We start from the raw sequence: 17435 nt of genomic DNA, 5'->3' as shown, positions 1-17435 counted from the left end.
GCCTCAGGATGCCCCAAGCCACAGATGGCATCAGAGCTGAGGAAACGTTCTGTAATTTGCCCCCAGCTCTCAAACGTGTCCTTAAACATCCACCAGCAGCTGCCGGCTGGGCAGCTCTTTTTCATGGAAAGTTTTAGTTGGCTTTAATTAGATAAACCCTGCTTGAAATTCCAGTAAATATTTACAAGACACAAATTCAGCTGATAAAAATCACACGGTGCCAGGAGCTCTGTGCCATGCCCACGTCGGGCGTCACTCATGCCAGCAAGCTGCTCAGGTTCTGCTCTTTTCCAAAACTCAGATCTGAACAGCAAGAATCAGGCAAATACTGCCCCACAAGTGGGACCTAGAATCATAGAATCAACCAGGTTGGAAGAGACCTCCAAGATCATCCAGTCCAACCTAGCACCCAGCCCTAGACAATCAACCAGACCATGGCACTAAGTGCCTCAGCCAGTCTCTTCCTGAATACCTCCAGGGACAGTGACTCCACCACCTCCTTGGGCAGCCCATTCCAATGCCAATCACTCTCTCTGGCAGCAACGTCCTCCTAACATCCAGCCTAGACCTCCTCTGGCACAACCTGAGACTGTGTCCCCTTGTTCTATTGCTGCTTGCCTGGAAGAAGAGACCAACCCCATCTAGCTACAGCCTCCCTTCACGTAGGTGTAGACAGCAATGACCTCTGCCCTGAGCCTCCTCTCTTCTCCAGGCTGCACACCCCCAGCTCCCTCAGCCTCTCCTCACAGGGCTCTGCTCCAGGCCCCTCACCAGCTTCCTTGCCCTTCTCTGGACACCTTCCAGCACCTTAACATCTCTCTTGAATTGAGGAGCCCAGAACTGGACGCAGCACTCAAGGTGTGGCCTGACCAGTGCTGAGCACAGGGGCAGAATAACCTCCCTTGTCCTGCTGGCCACACTGTTCCTGATCCAGCCCAGGATGCCATTGGCTCTCTTGGCCACCTGGGCACACTGCTGTCTCATCTTCAGCTACTATCTACCAGTACCCCCAGGTCCCTTTCTTCCTAGCTGCTTGCCAGCTACTCTGTCCCCAAAGTACCTAAGTCAACCATACTACAGGAGGGTCAGCTAGAAGGAATGTGGACAGCAGAGAAACACCCTAATGAGAAAAATCAACCAGCTAAGCAGAGAAGTTTTAAGAAGCCTAAACATTTGTCTTACAAAGCCACACACCCACATGTTATCTCTCCGCGAAACAAGATGTTGAGATGTTAAGAGACAGGACAAACAGCCAAGGTTAATGCTGAAATATGGATGACTCAGATTTATTAGCAAAACTATGAAGAGTCTTGGTTAAAAAAAGGTCAGCATTTTGAGAGGAGTGTCTGATCTCCCTGGAGCCAGCCATTCCTCTCCAACTACGGATTTATACACCCAAACAAACAGCCTCCACGCCCTGGGGAAAGAAAGGCAGTGCCGGAGGTAGGATGGGGACAGACCTGGGGTCATAGAATCATGGAATCAGTCAGGGTTGGAAGGGACCACAAGATTCAGCCAGTTCCAACTCCCCTACCATGGGCAGGGTCTTTTTTTTTTCCCTATTTAAAAAAAAAAATAATAGATTTGTGCCCACTGCTGGCTTGATGCTGGGCACTGCTTGGGTACCACTGGCACTGCTTGGGCACTGGAGGGCTCCTGCTGCCACTGGAGCATCCTGGCTTGATTCTTCTGAGTCCTACTGAGCACTGGCAGGTCCTGGCTTGGTGCTTGTGAGTCCTGCTGGGCACTGGAGAGCTCCTGCTGGGCACTAGTGGGCATTGGTTGGCACTGGTGCCTGCTGCTGTGCCCTGTGCCCACCTCACTTCTTTGCCACCTTGGCCTGTTTGCGCTTGGAGGGTGCCCAACGCAGGCAGATGGAGTCCACTGTGATGGGTGGCTTCTTGCACTGGGCACTCTTGAGGTGCTCCTCCACCAGGCAGGGGGTGACGCAGATGATGTGCTGCCCCTTCCAGTACTTCACCATGTTGAGGGCCTGCAGGGTGCTGATGATGTCACCCTGGGTCAGATCATGCCCCGCCACCTACATGGCCATTACTGCCTTCCCAGAAGAAGGACCTTGGAGAAAATTCAGGCTTTACCCAGGTTACTTTAATGGGGGAGGATCTGACCCTTGAAATTGTCTTCACATATTTTTAGCACATGGTGTAATCATCTGCTGAACCATGAACGATGGGAAACGGTTATTGGGTCTTCACGGGGGATAATCTCAGGCTGTGCAGCTGCTCTGTGCCAAGTCTGAAGGGCTCCCTTCCCAAACAGCCCCAAATCTCATTTCACATTTAGCATCTTGCATGCAGAAAAATGCAGTCACTGCTGGAATTTCAGCTGCCATGAAATCTCTCTCATCGTGCTTCCCGGCAGCCAGCACCGCGGCAAATCCATTAGCAGCCTGCTGGCATCCCTTAGGTCTTAGGAGGGGTTTGGGACCTGCTGGGATGTTTCTTTCCTAAAGGAGGAAAGGAAGCAAAAAAAGCAAAGGCACATAGATCTCTGTGCCCTCCAGCACACCAGAAAACACTGCAGGTGTAAAGAGCCATGAGGAGCAGGGCACAGAGGGAGATGCTGGTGGCTGCCTAGTGCTTCCTGCCCTCTGCAGGTGCTCAATCCAGACTAGCATGTCCTCAGCAGTACAGATTTTGGTCACTTGGTCATTCCCAGTCTATGTATACAGCCACACTGTGGCCAGAACTGGACCTGATCCTGCTCCTGCCGCTGGTCAGGAGCAAACAGACCCATTCTCCTCTTCCACAGTACCTTTCCCATCCTCTTTTCAACATTGACCTTGTCCTTGAACCCTGCTGCTAAGTACAAGCTCCCACTTAGGCTTGCAAAAACATACAGAAAGCTTTTATCAGAACACCACCTGCTCTCCAGAGAGACACACTCCTGCCAACGTTATATGAGGAGTCTGAGTGACAGACAAAAAGGCAAGACCTCATTTTGAGCTTTAAAGCAGACGGTCCTGTAGCAACCAAGACAACTCTGAGCTGCTTCTGTCTCTGAAGCTATGGAGGTTCCTCATTTTCATTTATATACCATTAAGAAAACCAAACCACCACTACAGAGCAGGATGAGTGGGCTGTAGTTTGTTAACAACCAGGGCTAAAACCGAGTAAGAGAGAGAGAGAGAGAGCATGTTAGCTACCAGGCAAATAGCATTACAGCTTCAGAAGGCTGATGAATATTCATTGACATGATGGATCAAAAGCAGAACGCAGCTCCCTGGCAGGCTGTGGAGAGCTGCAGAAAGCACAGATTGCAGCATCAGAACATGTCCAGCTCTGTAGCCTTCTCCTTCCCTGCAAACCTGACAGAAATCAGATATTCAAGGAGAAAAACTGACAGCCCCTGGCCACCTGCAGGAATGTGTGAAGAAGAATCATAGAATAGTAGAATAGAATCACAGAATCAGACAGGTTGGAATAGACCTCCAAGGTCAACCACTCCAACCTAGCACCCAGCCCTAGACAAGCAACTAGACCATGGCACTAAGTGCCTCAGCCAGGCTTGGCTTCAACACCTCCAGGCACAGCGACTCCACCACCTCCCTGGGCAGCCCATTCCAATGCCAATCACTCTCTCTGACAACAACTTCCTAACAACATCCAGCCTAGACCTCCCCCAGCACAACTTGAGACTGTGTCCCCTTGTTCTATTGCTGGTTGCCTGGCAGAAGAGACCAACCTCACCTGGCTACAATCTCCCTTCAGGTAGTTGTAGACAGCAGTCATGCCCCTCCTGAGCCTCCTCTTCTGTAGGCTGCACACCCCCAGCTCCCTCAGCCTCTCCTCACAGGGTTTGTGTTCCAGGCCTTTCACCAGCAAAGGGGACCAGTTCCAGGCAGCAGCAAACATTAAGTAACCTATTCCCACATCCCATTCATACCTTTGAGCACTAATTAGATCAATAGATTTAAGTCAGATGGTGATCTAATAGTGCCTTCTGGCCTTTACTGTTGAGCCAGCCAGAATAAATTAAGCTTAATTGCTCCTGTATGTATGGAGCCAGGGAAGACTGGATGGGAAGGGTCACTGAGGGAAGTTCTACCCAAACTGTGAGTTCCAAAGAAAGACTAATGGAGCTGAATCACAGAGAATGATTGGCATTGGAATGGGCTGCCCAGGGAGGTGGTGGAGTCTCCATCCCTGGAGGTGTTGAAGCCAAGCCTGGCTGAGGCACTTAGTGCCATGGTCTGGTTGATTGGCCAGGGCTGGGTGCTAGGTTGGACTGGATGATCTTGGAGGTCTCTTCCAACCTGGATGATTCTATGATTCCTATAATCATTCCCTAACAACTTCACTTTCACAGAAACAAGGCTAGAAATGCATGTGTGACAGGTCCTGCCTGGAAGACCAAGAAGAGGATCACAGAATGATAGAATTCCTTAGATTGGAAAAGCCCTTCAAGCTCATTGAGTCCGATCATTAGTTTCACACTGACAAGTCCTTGACTACACCAAATCCCTCAGCACAACATCTAATCACTATGAATTGCTGTGTTTGGAAAGGACCACCAGGATCAGCCAGTCCAACCTTCATCCCAGCATCCTTAACCACTAGACCATAGCCTCAAGTGCCACATCCACTCTCCACTTAAACACCTCCAGGGATGGCAACTCCATCACCTCCCTGGGCAATGAGGATGAGAAGGAGAAGAAGTTTAGCCAATGTATGTCAGCAGGGCCAACTAAGGTCCTCATGCAGGAGCGAGGCCACGGGCTGCAGCTGAGCCATACACAGAGACAGGATTTGCTGTTTTCCCCAGTCCTAAAATAAGGATCAAGCCTAAATTGCCCCGAGCAGTGCTTAAATGAAATCAGTCATTAGGAGAAAATTAGACCCCAGTGTTGCTTCCGCCTTTGCTTTAAGGAAAAGAGAGCAGCAATTACCACTTGCATATTCAACAGCCTCCTCAGCAAGCTAAATTAGCCTGCGTGGAGCAAGGCGCTGCCAAAGCCTGTCTGTGACCGATGCCCCAACAAGCTGGTCCAAAGCCAGCAGCGTTACTGCAGCACTGCGGTCTGCAGCCTAAAAATACCCAGCCAGGGCACAAACACATGCAAAGGAGCATGCACGCTCCCCTTCACACCCTCCTCCAAGCTTGCCCAGAAGCTGGGAGCTAAATCCTCAAATATGAATATTAGAGTGTTGTTTTTCTGGCTCCTTTCCCATCCCCTGCCAAAACAAGGATGCAGGATCCTGAGTGAGCTTTTTCTCGACAAGGAGCTTTACTTCAGTGCACTGCACAAGGGTAAAGTGTCTATGCAAGTCATAGGATCATAGAATCAAACAGATTGGAAGTGACCTCCAACATCATCCAGTCCAACCTAGCACCCAGCCCTACACAATCAACCAGACCATGGCACTAAGTGCCTCAGCCAGGCTTTGCTTCAACACCTCCAGGGATGGTGACTCCACCACCTCCCTGGGCAGCCCATTCCAATGCCAATCACTCTCTCTGACAACAACTTCCTAACAACATCCAGCCTAGACCTCCCCTGGCACAACTTGAGACTGTGTCCCCTTGTTCTGTTGCTGCTTGCCTGGGAGAAGAGCAATTAAACTGTTTGAGGATTGCCTTTTCCCCATCCATCCACCCATGAAACAGCAGCTGTGAGAAGGGATGGGAACAGGACCTTGCCTGTGATGCCACAAGAATATCACCTGCCAGGAGGCACTTGAGCCATCACTAAATCACAAGAGCCATAATATCCAGCATAAGCAAATCTCCAAGGCTCGGGTTTCATGGATTTATAAATACATCTGCCAAATCCTGAATTACCCCAGATACTATTCCCCCTTTCCAGAAATGCTGTTATACTCCATGAACACAACAAAGAGGTTTTTTTGCATCTCCAAATCTTGCCCCAGCTGCCTGGTACCCAATGGAAGCTAGCAGGAGCTGGCTGCAGTCACAGGCTATCTCCTCACTGCTGGAAAGCTCATTCTGCCAAAAACCCAACGCTCCCCTAAAATGTATTGCCTCCTTATTGTGTTCTTTCCTTTTATTGTGCTTTCATCACAACCTGAGGTGTACATCTGGGCCTGCTACCTTGCAGAAGGACATCTCTACAACTACCTGAAGGGGGGCTGTAGCCAGGTGAGGTCAGTCAGAAAAAAGAGCAACCATCTCCACTGCACTGCAAGAACATCCCAGCTTGGCTTGGAAGTCACCTCTTCCATGTTGTTTAGCCTGGAGAAGAGGAGGCTCAGGGCAGACCTCATTGCTGTCTACAACTACCTGAAGGGAGGCTGTAGCCAGGTGGGGTTGGGCTCTTCTGCCAGGCAAGCAGCAACAGAACAAGGGGACAGAGTCTCAAGTTGTGCCAGGAGAGGTCTAGGCTGGATGTTAGGAGGAAGTTGTTGTCAGAGAGAGTGATTGGCATTGGAATGGGCTGCCCAGGGAGGTGGTGGAGTCTTCATCCCTGGAGGTGTTGAAGCAAAGCCTGGCTGAGGCACTTAGTGCCAAACTCTAATTGACTGGCTAGGGTTGGGTGCTAGGTTGGACTGGGTGACCTTGGAGGTCTCTTCCATCCCGGTTGATTCTATGACTCTGTGACTCTCTGCAGCGTGCGAGCGAGTTCCCTGCCAGGAAAGTACACGCACTGTTGACTCTGCAATCCAGTTTTTGGGAGAAGAGCGTGGTGCACAGCAGGCTGAGAGGAGATCTGTCTGAACTCTCTCCAACTGAAATCAATCCTCGGGGCAGCGCTGTTTGGTTTGGCAAGCTGGCAGAAGTTCAGAGTAGGGGATGGCTGCCGGTGCATGGCAAGACTACATCTGTCCCGGCGCATGCAGATAAACTTTGGCCCAAGGAGAAGATGCTGAAGGCTTACAGCATTTGTGCTCTGTAGCAGGAGCTGCCCTAGAGAGCTCTACATAGCCCTTTATGCTGCTGTGGTTGAAGAGACCAGCACAGATCAGTGCACAGATGAATGCAAGCAGAGAAGATGCTGATGGAGCAAAACAGTCTTTTAGCTTTGAAGTATTAAAACCCAAACCCTGCTGGAAGTTTCTCAGTCACCTAGACAGCAGGCAGCACAGCAACACCAAATGAGGCTATGAGTTCTCCACTGAAAGAGTCAACTTAAACAGTGACAAGCTGAGTGCCAGCGCCAGATCCTCTAAACCACCACAGACTGCTTCTTATGGGAGCTGCAGCTAATCAGCTTGAGCAAATGCCATTTATTTCAGGAACAAGGACAAGAAGCATGGAACCACAGACAAGACCCATCCTTGGAAACCTACATAAATACAGTATCACAGTATCACCAAGGTTGGAAGAGACCTCACAGATCATCAAGTCCAACCCTTTACCACAGAGCTCAAGGCCAGACCATGGCACCAAGTGCCACGTCCAATCCTGCCTTGAACAGCTCCAGGGACGGCGACTCCACCACCTCCCCGGGCAGCCCATTCCAGTGTCCAATGACTCTCTCAGGGAAGAACTTTCTCCTCACCTCCAGCCTAAATCTCCCCTGGCGCAGCCTGAGGCTGTGTCCTCTCGTTCTGGTGCTGGCCACCTGAGAGAAGAGAGCAACCTCCCCCTGGCCACAACCACCCCTCAGGTAGTTGTAGACAGCAATAAGGTCTCCCCTGAGCCTCCTCTTCTCCAGGCTAACCAATCCCAGCTCCCTCAGCCTCTCCTCGTAGGGCTGTGCTCAAGGCCTCTCCCCAGCCTCCTCGCCCTTCTCTGGACACGCTCAAGCATCTCAATGTCCCTCCTAAACTGGGGGGCCCAGAACTGAACACAGTACTCAAGGGGTGGTCTAACCAGTGCAGAGTACAGGGGCAGAATGACCTCCCTGCTCCTGCTGACCACACCATTCCTGATGCAGGCCAGGATGCCACTGGCTCTCTTGGCCACCTGGGCACACTGCTGGCTCATGTTCAGGCGGGTATCAATCAGCACCCCCAGATCCCTCTCTGTCTGGCTGCTCTCCAGCCACTCCGACCCCAGCCTGTATCTCTGCACGGGGTTGTTGTGGCCAAAGTGCAGCACCCAGCACTTGCAGCTATTGAACACCATCCCCTTGGCCTCTGCCCATCTGTCCAGGCGGTCAAGGTCCCACTGCAGAGCCCTTCTGCCTTCCAACCCAGTCACATCTGCCCCCAGCTTAGTGTCATCTGCAAACTTGCTGATGACTGACTCCATGCCCTCATCCAGGTCATCTATGAAGATGTTAACGAGGATGGGGCCCAGCACAGGCATTTCCTAATGCTCACCAAGGTGCTAAATGACCCAATTCTACAAATGCACATAGGCCTTTTTCCCAGCAGGAGTGCTGTGGTCCTTCCTCTGCAGAAACAAACAAAAGAGTGGGGTGGGTTGAGGGTAGAAGGAAAAAAAGTGTTTGCAAGTCATATGTTCATCCTTTAAATGCACTGAGTGATTTGTGTGCTGAAGCCCAGGCACAACACTTGTTGGAGGCAGGTTAAGCCCAAGAGACTTTGTAGGAAGGTAGAGGTAGGTGGAGGAGAAGAAGAGCTCTCCAGGAAGGATGCTGGAGCATCCACCTGCCCTCTCTGTGCCCTCGTTTGGCTTCAAAAGGCAGCACAGAAAGGAAAGACAATAGGAGGGTCCACCTCTCCCTATGCTCTCCTCACCCCATTCTGGTTTTGGGGTGGCAGCTGCTAGCATTGCATTTTAGTTGGGATCCAAGAGGCAGAGACAGTCCCTTCAGAGCCTCGATCACACACAGGGAGGGATTAGCACTTATCTGGAGCTCTCCTGACAGACTGTAGTCTTGAGGAGAAGAGCCTCACAGAAGTTTTCCTTTGCCATTTGAACACGGTTTCTCAGGAAGCCTTTGGGAGTGTCTGGATTAGGTGACACCAAGACATCCCTCAAGGTCAAAACCATTAAAGACTGGGATGCAAGACCTCTGGGCAGCTCAGAGGGCTGACAAAGCATGGCTGAGCACCACCAAGCAAGCATTCCCCTCCATCCTGGCTCTATAACCAGCACAAGGGCAAACCAACATCCAGCCCTGTTCCATTTTCACCACAGGCTTTGTCTCTAAAGTGGGAAGAAAACACTCACACAAAGCACAAAACACCTTCTGGAGACTCTTAGTGCCAAGCTGTGAAGCCCATCCCAGCACATCACAAGTTACACATCATTAGCCAGGAAGGGCAGCTTCGATGATAAGGAACTTCCCAAGATGTTGGGTGCCAGGACCATCTCCCATTCCAGCCACTGCAAGGAGACCTCCCTTCTCAGTGTTTCCCCCTCCACCAGAAAGGACATGGATTTAAGTTGCTTCATTTCCAAGATCACTTCTGACTACTCCCTTTGACAATGCAAAGCCTTTGTCAATAAGTACGCAACAGTCTGGCAAGCAGGGAGAGAGGAACTCCACTTCCCACTGGAGGAGGAGATTTGTTTGCCAATTAGCCTTTTCCTGGAGAACAACAGTTCAATAGATCCCTTCCTCTATTTTAATTCCTCCTTTTTTTCCTTCTCCCACCTACCTGCTCCTCCAATGAATATTTGGGCTGCGACTTTGGTTTATCATATGCAAAGCCTCACTGCTGAGCTTTCCATTTCACTGCTCTCCATTTCAGCAGTAATCAAAGAATCACAGAATCAACCAGATTGGGAGAGAACTCCAAGATCATCCAGTCCAAACTAGCACCCAGCCCTGTCCAGTCAACCAGACCATGGCACTAAGTGCCTCTGCAAGGCTTTGCTTCAACAGCCCCTGGCACAGCAACTCCACCACCTCCCTGGGCAGCCCATTCCAATGCCAATCACTCTCTCTGACAACTTCCTCCTAACATCCAGCCTAGACCTCCCCTGGCACAGCTTGAGACTCTGTCTCCTCATTTTGTTACTGCTTGCCTGGCAGAAGAGACCAACCCCACACCTGGCTACAGCCTCCCTTCAGGTAGGGAGGTAGACAGCAATGAGCTCTGCCCTGAGCCTCCTCTTCTGCAGGCAAAAACACCCCCAGCTCCCTCAGCCTCTCCTCACAGGGCTCTGCTCCAGGCCCCTCACCAGCTTTGTTGCCTTTCTCTGGACACCTTCCAGCACCTCAACATCTTTCTTGAATTGAGGGGCCCAGAACTGGACACAGCACTCAAGGTGTGGCCTGATCAGTGCTGAGTACAGGGGTAGAAGAACCTCCCTTGCCCTACTGGCCACACTGTTCCTGATGCAGGCCAGGATGCCATTGGCTCTGCTGGCCACCTGGGCACACTGCTGGCTCATGTTCAGCTACTATCTAACAGTACCCCCAGGTCCCTTTCTGCCTGGCTGCTCTCCAGAGCATCCCTCTCATGCCAAAAGCCCTGCTTTGACCAGGATGTAGCAGCACCATCCAGTGACATTGGGGCTTGAGTTTCCCAAGAGAGCTGCTCAAAGCCACCATCTCCAATCTGGGGGTCCTCTCTTAATGGAGTGTGTTGTTTAAATTGCCTAACTACCCTGCCTCCCATCGATGAGAGGGAGCAAGGAAGGGCACACTCAAAGTCAGCTGTCCCACTGCTGCTAAGAATGGACTGAAAGCAGGTTCCTCTTCCCTGCCAGAAGCATCCAGAGTGGAACATTTGTCCGGTGGAGATCCCAAGGGGATGCATTTAATAATCAATAGAGGCTACTTTCATGCTTAATCCAGGAGATTAGCAGCATCAATACAAACCAAATTTAAACACACTGAGGACACGTACAGAATTTTTGGGCTTCCTTTTGTTCACTGATTTAATCAAATCTGCTTTTCCCCAGACTCTCTGAAGTCCAAACAGGCCATCCAGAGCGTTCCTTATGCTGCCTGCACCCTGCCTGCCTCCATCTCTACATGCTGCTTATAAAAGGAGCAAATTTTCCACTGAGGAAATCAATCTTGAAGGGACAGCATGGCAGTGACAGCAGCCACCTCCCAGCCAGGGCTACTGCAGAAGTGGATTTCTCATCTCTGCAGGCACCCACCACCAATTCCAATACAAAGGTCAGATCTCTTTTCATCAGGGTGGTAGAACACTGGAAGAGATTGCCCAGGGAGGTAGTTTGAGGCCCTATCACTGGATAGCCTGGAGAAGAGGAGGCTCAGGGGTGATCTTATCACTGTCTACAACTACCTGAAGGGGCATTGTAGCCAGGTGGAGGGTGGCCTCTTCTCCCAGGCAACCAGCAATAGAACAAGGGGACACAGTCTCAAGTTGTGCCAGGGTAGGTCTAGGCTGGATATTAGGAAGAAGTTCTTCACAGAGAGAGTGATTGGCATTGGAATGGGCTGCCCAGGGAGGTGGTGGAGGCACCGTCCCTGGGGGTCTTCAAGAAAAGCCTGGATGAGGCACTTAGTGCCATGGTCTGGTTGATTGGTTAGGGCTGGGTGCTAGGTTGGACTGGTTGATCTTGGAGGTCTCTTCCAACCTGGTTGATTCTATGATTCTATGATATATTCAAGGTCAGGCTCCATAAGGACCCGAGCAACCTAATCTAGAGGTGGATGTCCCTGCTGACTGCAAGTGGTTTGGACTAGATGATCTTTGGAGGTCCCTTCCAAACTAAACCATTCTATCATTCAATAACTCTGTGACAATGCAAATGCTTATGCAAAGAAATCTAAGAGGATTTCATTGCCATACACATTTAAAAATAGTATTCAAATAAAAGTTGTCTGGAGGAGGAAATTGTGTTGCTTTACAGGTAAGGAGACTAGCATACAAAGATTTATACAGGTCTTCCACTTTGTGACGTGGAGTAAGTTAAACCAGATCCAACACACATTTGTCAGCAGGCTTACAGTGGTAAAAGTATCAAACACAGACTAAAATATAGACAGTGGCTGGAAAGTTGCCTGGCAGTTGCCAGACCTGAGCATTCTAATTGACAAGTGTCTGAACACAGTATCACAGTATCACAGTATTATCAGGGTTGGAAGAGACCTCACAGATCATCAAGTCCAACCCTTTACCACAGAGCTCAAGGCCAGACCATGGCACCAAGTGCCACGTCCAGTCCTGCCTTGAACAGCTCCAGGGACGGCGACTCCACCACCTCCCCGGGCAGCCCATTCCAGTGTCCAATGACTCTCTCAGTGAAGAACTTTCTCCTCACCTCCAGCCTAAATCTCCCCTGGTGCAGCCTGAGGCTGTGTCCTCTTGTTCTGGTGCTGGCCACCTGAGAGAAGAAAGCAACCTCCCCCTGGCCACAACCACCCCTCAGGTAGCTGTAGACAGCAATAAGGTCTGCCCTGAGCCTCCTCTTCTCCAGGCTAACCAATCCCAGCTCCCTCAGCCTCTCCTCGTAGGGCTGTGCTCAAGGCCTCTCCCCAGCCTCGTCGCCCTTCTCTGGACACGCTCAAGCATCTCAAGTTCCCTCCTAAACTGGGGGGCCCAGACTGGACACAGCACTCAAGGTGAGGTCTAACCAGTGCAGAGTACAGGGGCAGAATGACCTCCCTGCTCCTGCTGACCACACCATTCCTGATGCAGGCCAGGATGCCACTGGCTCTCTTGGCCACCTGGGCACACTGCTGGCTCATGTTCAGGTGGGTATCAATCAGCACCCCCAGATCCCTCTCTGTCTGGCTGCTCTCCAGCCACTCCGACCCCAGCCTGTATCTCTGCATGGGGTTGTTGTGGCCAAAGTGCAGCACCCTGCACTTGGAGCTATTGAACCCCATCCCATTGGACTCTGCCCAATCGATCTTCCCCTAACAGGCAGAGAGGTTCAGGGAGCAGCTACTTTAAAAGAAGAAAATTAAAAAGAAAAAAAACCAACACCAAAACAGCCTCACAGTCACACAGAACTACTTGAAAGAGTGACCCAAGGGGATCCTGAGAGGCTCAGAGAAGATCACTGTGTTTGAGTTGTAAATTTAATCTCATCTGATGCAGGAGAGCAGAGTAGGTGTTCATTTACTGGGGACTAGCCACACTCCAGGCACATTCACAAGCACAAACCTACCTTCCCAACAGCCACTGCAGGCACAACATGGCCTCAGAAAGCCACAACGTCACCCATTTCTATTGGGGTAGAGCACCATGCTCTGTCCTCTTCCATCCATCAGCTCCCCCCTGCATGCAACACTGCTCTCTCTGCAGAGATGCTTCATGGTTCAACATTTGTCTTCCTGAGCCTTCAAACCAGTTCTTCTGGCTCTCTCCAAGCTGACAACTCCCTGCAGATGATTTTTTGTTTGGGGTTGGAGCCCACCTACAGCCAGCAAAATGAAAGTACTTCCCCTCCTCATCGACAGCAGTTTGGTTTGCTCACAATCTGAAGCAGAGGAGAGGTTCACCTCTTTGAGGGTTCCTGACTCTTGGTGGTGGCAGGGTCTTACAGAAGTCTTCACAGAACCACTGCTGATCAGCATCTTCATGACATTCCTCAAATGCTGGGCCCCTCAATTCAAGAGAGATGTTGAGGTGCTGGAAAGTGTCCAGAGAAGGGCAATGAAGCTGGTGAGGGGCCTGGAGCACAGCCCTGTGAGGAGAGGCTGAGGGAGCTGGGGGTGTGCAGCCTGCAGAAGAGGAGGCTCAGGGCAGAGCTCATTGCTGTCTACAACTACCTGAAGGGAGGCTGTAGCCAGGTGGGGTTGGGCTCTTCTGCCAGGCAAGCAGCAACAGAACAAGGGGACACAGTCTCAAGCTGTGTTAGGGGAGGTCTGGGCTGGAAGTTAGGTGGAAGTTGTTGGCAGAGAGAGTGATTGGCATTGGAAAGGGCTGCCCAGGGAGGTGGTGGAGTCTCTGTCCCTGGAGGTGTTGAAGCCAAGCCTGGCTGAGGCACTCAGTGCCATGGTCTGGTTGACTGGTCAGGGCTGGGTGCTAGGTTGGACTGGATGAGCTCTCTTCCAACCTGATTGATTCTATGTTTCTCAGCATGCCAGCACCTTCTAAATTCACTTTCAGGAGACTTACCAGGACATCATATGGAAAAGGAATGTGTGCTATGCAAATCCAGCCCCAGACTGCTCCCTGCCTAATCTAGCTTTAGATTTAGATGCTTATTACCATGGCGTCTAATCAGGTAACCCATAATAGAGAGGTTCAGTTTGGGCTGTGCTCTTACTAAGGCACCAAAGGGAGACCAAAAGAAAAAAAGAAAATATTAAACAACAACAACAACAACAAAAAAAGCAGCAACAGTGCAAAGAATTCCAGCTCTGGTGGAAAGCAGAGAACAAACACCAGGCATGGAAAAATGTATTGACACCTATCAGCAAAAGCCAGGCAGATATGCAAACATTTGGCAGCTCACCAGGAACACAGGGAAGGTTGAGTCCTATTGGCAGCCCACTGCACTCCAGAACAGGAGTGGGTGGTTGGTCTGTCAGAGTTTCTCCCTGCTCCCGTGTAAGGGATAAGATGATGCAAGGATCTTGCAGATCCATGTAGAACTCGTCTAGCAGCAGCTAGCTCCCGGTGGCTTGGAGCACAGCTCCCCACACCAAAGCCTCCAGATTGCTTTATGGATGCTCTGGGAACACACAATAGGACACTTAGACCCTGGCTAACACGTGTCAACCAGGAGCCATTTCTCACTTTGGGGAGGAAGGAGTTCTCTTACTGCATCATGGTCTGCAGCAGGACAAGGGGATCATAGCAACATCCCTGTTTGCTGGCACTAGCCACACAGCAGGCCAAGGTCATAGAATCAATCAGGTTGGAAGAGACCTCCAACATCATCCAGGCCAACCTAGCACCCAGCCCTGGCCAGTCAAACAGACCATAGCACTAAGTGCCTCAGCCAGGCTTTGCTTCAACACCTCCAGGCACAGTGACTCCACCACCTCCCTGGGCAGCCCATTCCAATGCCAATCACTCTCTCTGACAACAACTTCCTCCTAACATCCAGCCTAGACCTCGTCCCCTTGTCCCACTTGAGGCTGTGTCCCCTTGTTCTGTTGCTGCTTGCCTGGCAGAAGAGCCCAACCCCACCTGGCTACAGCCTCCCTTCAGGGAGTTGTAGACAGCAATGAGCTCTGCCCTGAGCCTCCTCTTCTCCAGCCTAAACACCCCCAGCTCCCTCAGCCTCTCCTCACAGGGCTCTGCTCCAGGCCCCTCACCAGCTTTGTTGCCCTTCTCTGGACACCTTCCAGCACCTCAACATCTCTCTTGAATTGAGGAGCCCAGAACTGGACACAGCACTCAAGGTGTGGCCTGAGCAGTGCTGAGTACAGGGGCAGGATAACCTCCCTTGTCCTGCTGGCCACACAGTTCCTGATCCAGCCCAGGATGCCATTGGCTCTCCTGCCCACATGGGCTCACTGCTGGCTCATCTTCAGCCTACTAGCTACTAGTACCCACAGGTCCCTTTCTTCCTGGCTGCTCTCCAGCATCTCCACTCTTACCTGCACCAGGTAAGGTGGTTCATCTAACTTCTAAGTTTGTCTACTGCAGCCAGCCTGTCCAAGCCTTGGAACATGCAGGATAAAACTCAAACACCAACCTCTTACCTCCACTAGGCAGCTGTAACTTAGCCACTGTGCACCAGAAGTAATGGTTCTCCTTTCCATCTGCCAGTCATCTACTATGCTAAGCTTCCCCATGATGAAAGATGGTGAGGTTTTCAATCCCACTGTCCAGCTCCCACCTTCAGGATGGCAAACAGCAGCAGCTCCTCCTCCCTTGTCTTTATAATGCCAAATGGCACATAGACCTTCAACCAGCTCCATCAAAGGGCCAAGACAAGCTAATGTTGCTACCAGCCTCTGAAGATCTGCGTTGATCAGAGGGCTGCAGCAGCTCTGCTGTGAGCACAGACTGAAAGAGTTGGGGCTGTGCAGTCTGCAGAAGAGGAGGCTCCCAGGTGACCTTCTTGTGGCCTTCCAGGATCTGAAGGGGGCCTACAAAAAAGCTGGGGAGGGACTATTTAGGCTCTCAGGGAGTGCCAGGACTGGGGGGAATGGAGCAAAGCTGGAGGTGGGGAGATTCAGAGTGGAGGTGAGGAGGGAGTTGTTGAGCATGAGAGTGGTGAGAAGCTGGACTGGGTTGCCTAGGGAGAGGGTTGAGGCCCCATGGCTGGAGGTGTTTAAGGCCAGGCTGGCTGAGGCTGTGGCCAGCCTGCTCTAGGGTAGGGTCTCCCTAGCCACGGCAGGGAGGGTTGGAACTGGCTGCTCCTTGTGGTCCCTTCCAACCCTGACTGATTCTATGATTCTATAATCTTACAGGTCTGTGCTGACTTTGCTATGCTACAGAAACAAAGTACTAGGAACGCCAACACACTAACCACTAACAAAGGGATTTCCCTCTGTGCATCTAAGCAATACAAGCTACATTTATATTAAGGTTTCAGGATGAACTTACATTTAGTAGACATCAGAGAATTCCTGTAGGCAAACATCCCTCCTGCAACACCTACATGGCTACAGAGCTCTGCAACCTGAGCTCTCTGGTGTCTAGTAACATGGTAAATCCAGCACTCTTTAATGGCTTGGATGTTCATAACATTTATGTGTGTTCCCCAGTGTCTACCACAGATTGAGTTTTCTTTGCATCTCTTCCCTCAATAAAAGGTCTCCACAAACACCCTTCTAACCTGATCTCTGTTTTGACAAAACTTGTTCCACGTATCTCAGATGAAAATCAGCCTGAAAGACAGAACAAAACCAGCCAGCCTGTCAGTGACAGAGGTGTAGGATGGAAAGAGAGATGTTGAGATGCTGGAAGGTGTTCAGAGAAGGGCAACAAAGCTGGTGAAGGGCCTGGAGCACAGCCCTGTGAGGAGAGGCTGAGGGAGCTGGGGGTGTGCAGCCTGCAGAAGAGGAGGCTCAGGGCAGAGCTCATTGCTGTCTACCTCCCTACCTGAAGGGAGGCTGTAGCCAGGTGGGGTTGGTCTCTTCTGCCAAGCAAGCAGCAAGAGAACAAGGGGACAGAGTCTCAAGTTGTGGCAGGGGAGGTCTAGGCTGGATGTTAGGAGGAAGTTGTTGTCAGAGAGAGTGATTGGCATTGGAATGGGCTGCCCAGGGAGGTGGTGGAGTCACTGTGCCTGGAGGTGTTGAAGCCAAGCCTGGCTGAGGCACTCAGTGCCATGGTCTAGTGGATGGGACAGGGCTGGGTGCTAGGTTGGACTGGGTGATCTTGGAGGTCTCTTCCAACCTGGTTGATTCTATGATCCTGTTCTATGGTTCTATGAAAAGCAGACAGACAGACTCACTTTAAAGCTTCCTTTCATTAGGAAACTAAGCTAAAACTCACAGGTCCACTGTCAGTGATGCACATTGTTACTCAGCGAAGTGTGGTGCCTGATATTCTGCCTGCCAGGCACATGTGTTCTGTTCTTCATCATTTCCTGAATGAATATTCAAAAGCTTTGAAAGGCAAAGGAAAACAAACCCAAGGAAACCGGAGGTTGCAGCTCCCAGTGCCTTCCTAAGCCTGCTCAAAGGCCAAGCCAGATTTACCTGTGTCACTGCCTGGCTGCATGGGTGGCTGGCTGGGCACTCCCTCCAGCTCTGAACCTCTCCA

At 51.1% G+C, this 17435-nt stretch overlaps 1 protein-coding gene across 3 annotated transcripts in view; it reads right to left on the bottom strand.

The window, feature by feature from the left end:
• Positions 1-17435, bottom strand: part of DAAM1 (dishevelled associated activator of morphogenesis 1) — a 144689-nt gene that overhangs the window by 89353 nt on the left and 37901 nt on the right. The window lies entirely within an intron of this gene.

Source organism: Pogoniulus pusillus, chromosome 1 (genome assembly GCF_015220805.1).
Source record: "Pogoniulus pusillus isolate bPogPus1 chromosome 1, bPogPus1.pri, whole genome shotgun sequence".
NCBI lineage: Eukaryota > Metazoa > Chordata > Aves > Piciformes > Lybiidae > Pogoniulus > Pogoniulus pusillus.
Note: the sequence above shows the minus strand (reverse complement) of the source record. Positions and strands in the feature narration are given on the sequence as shown.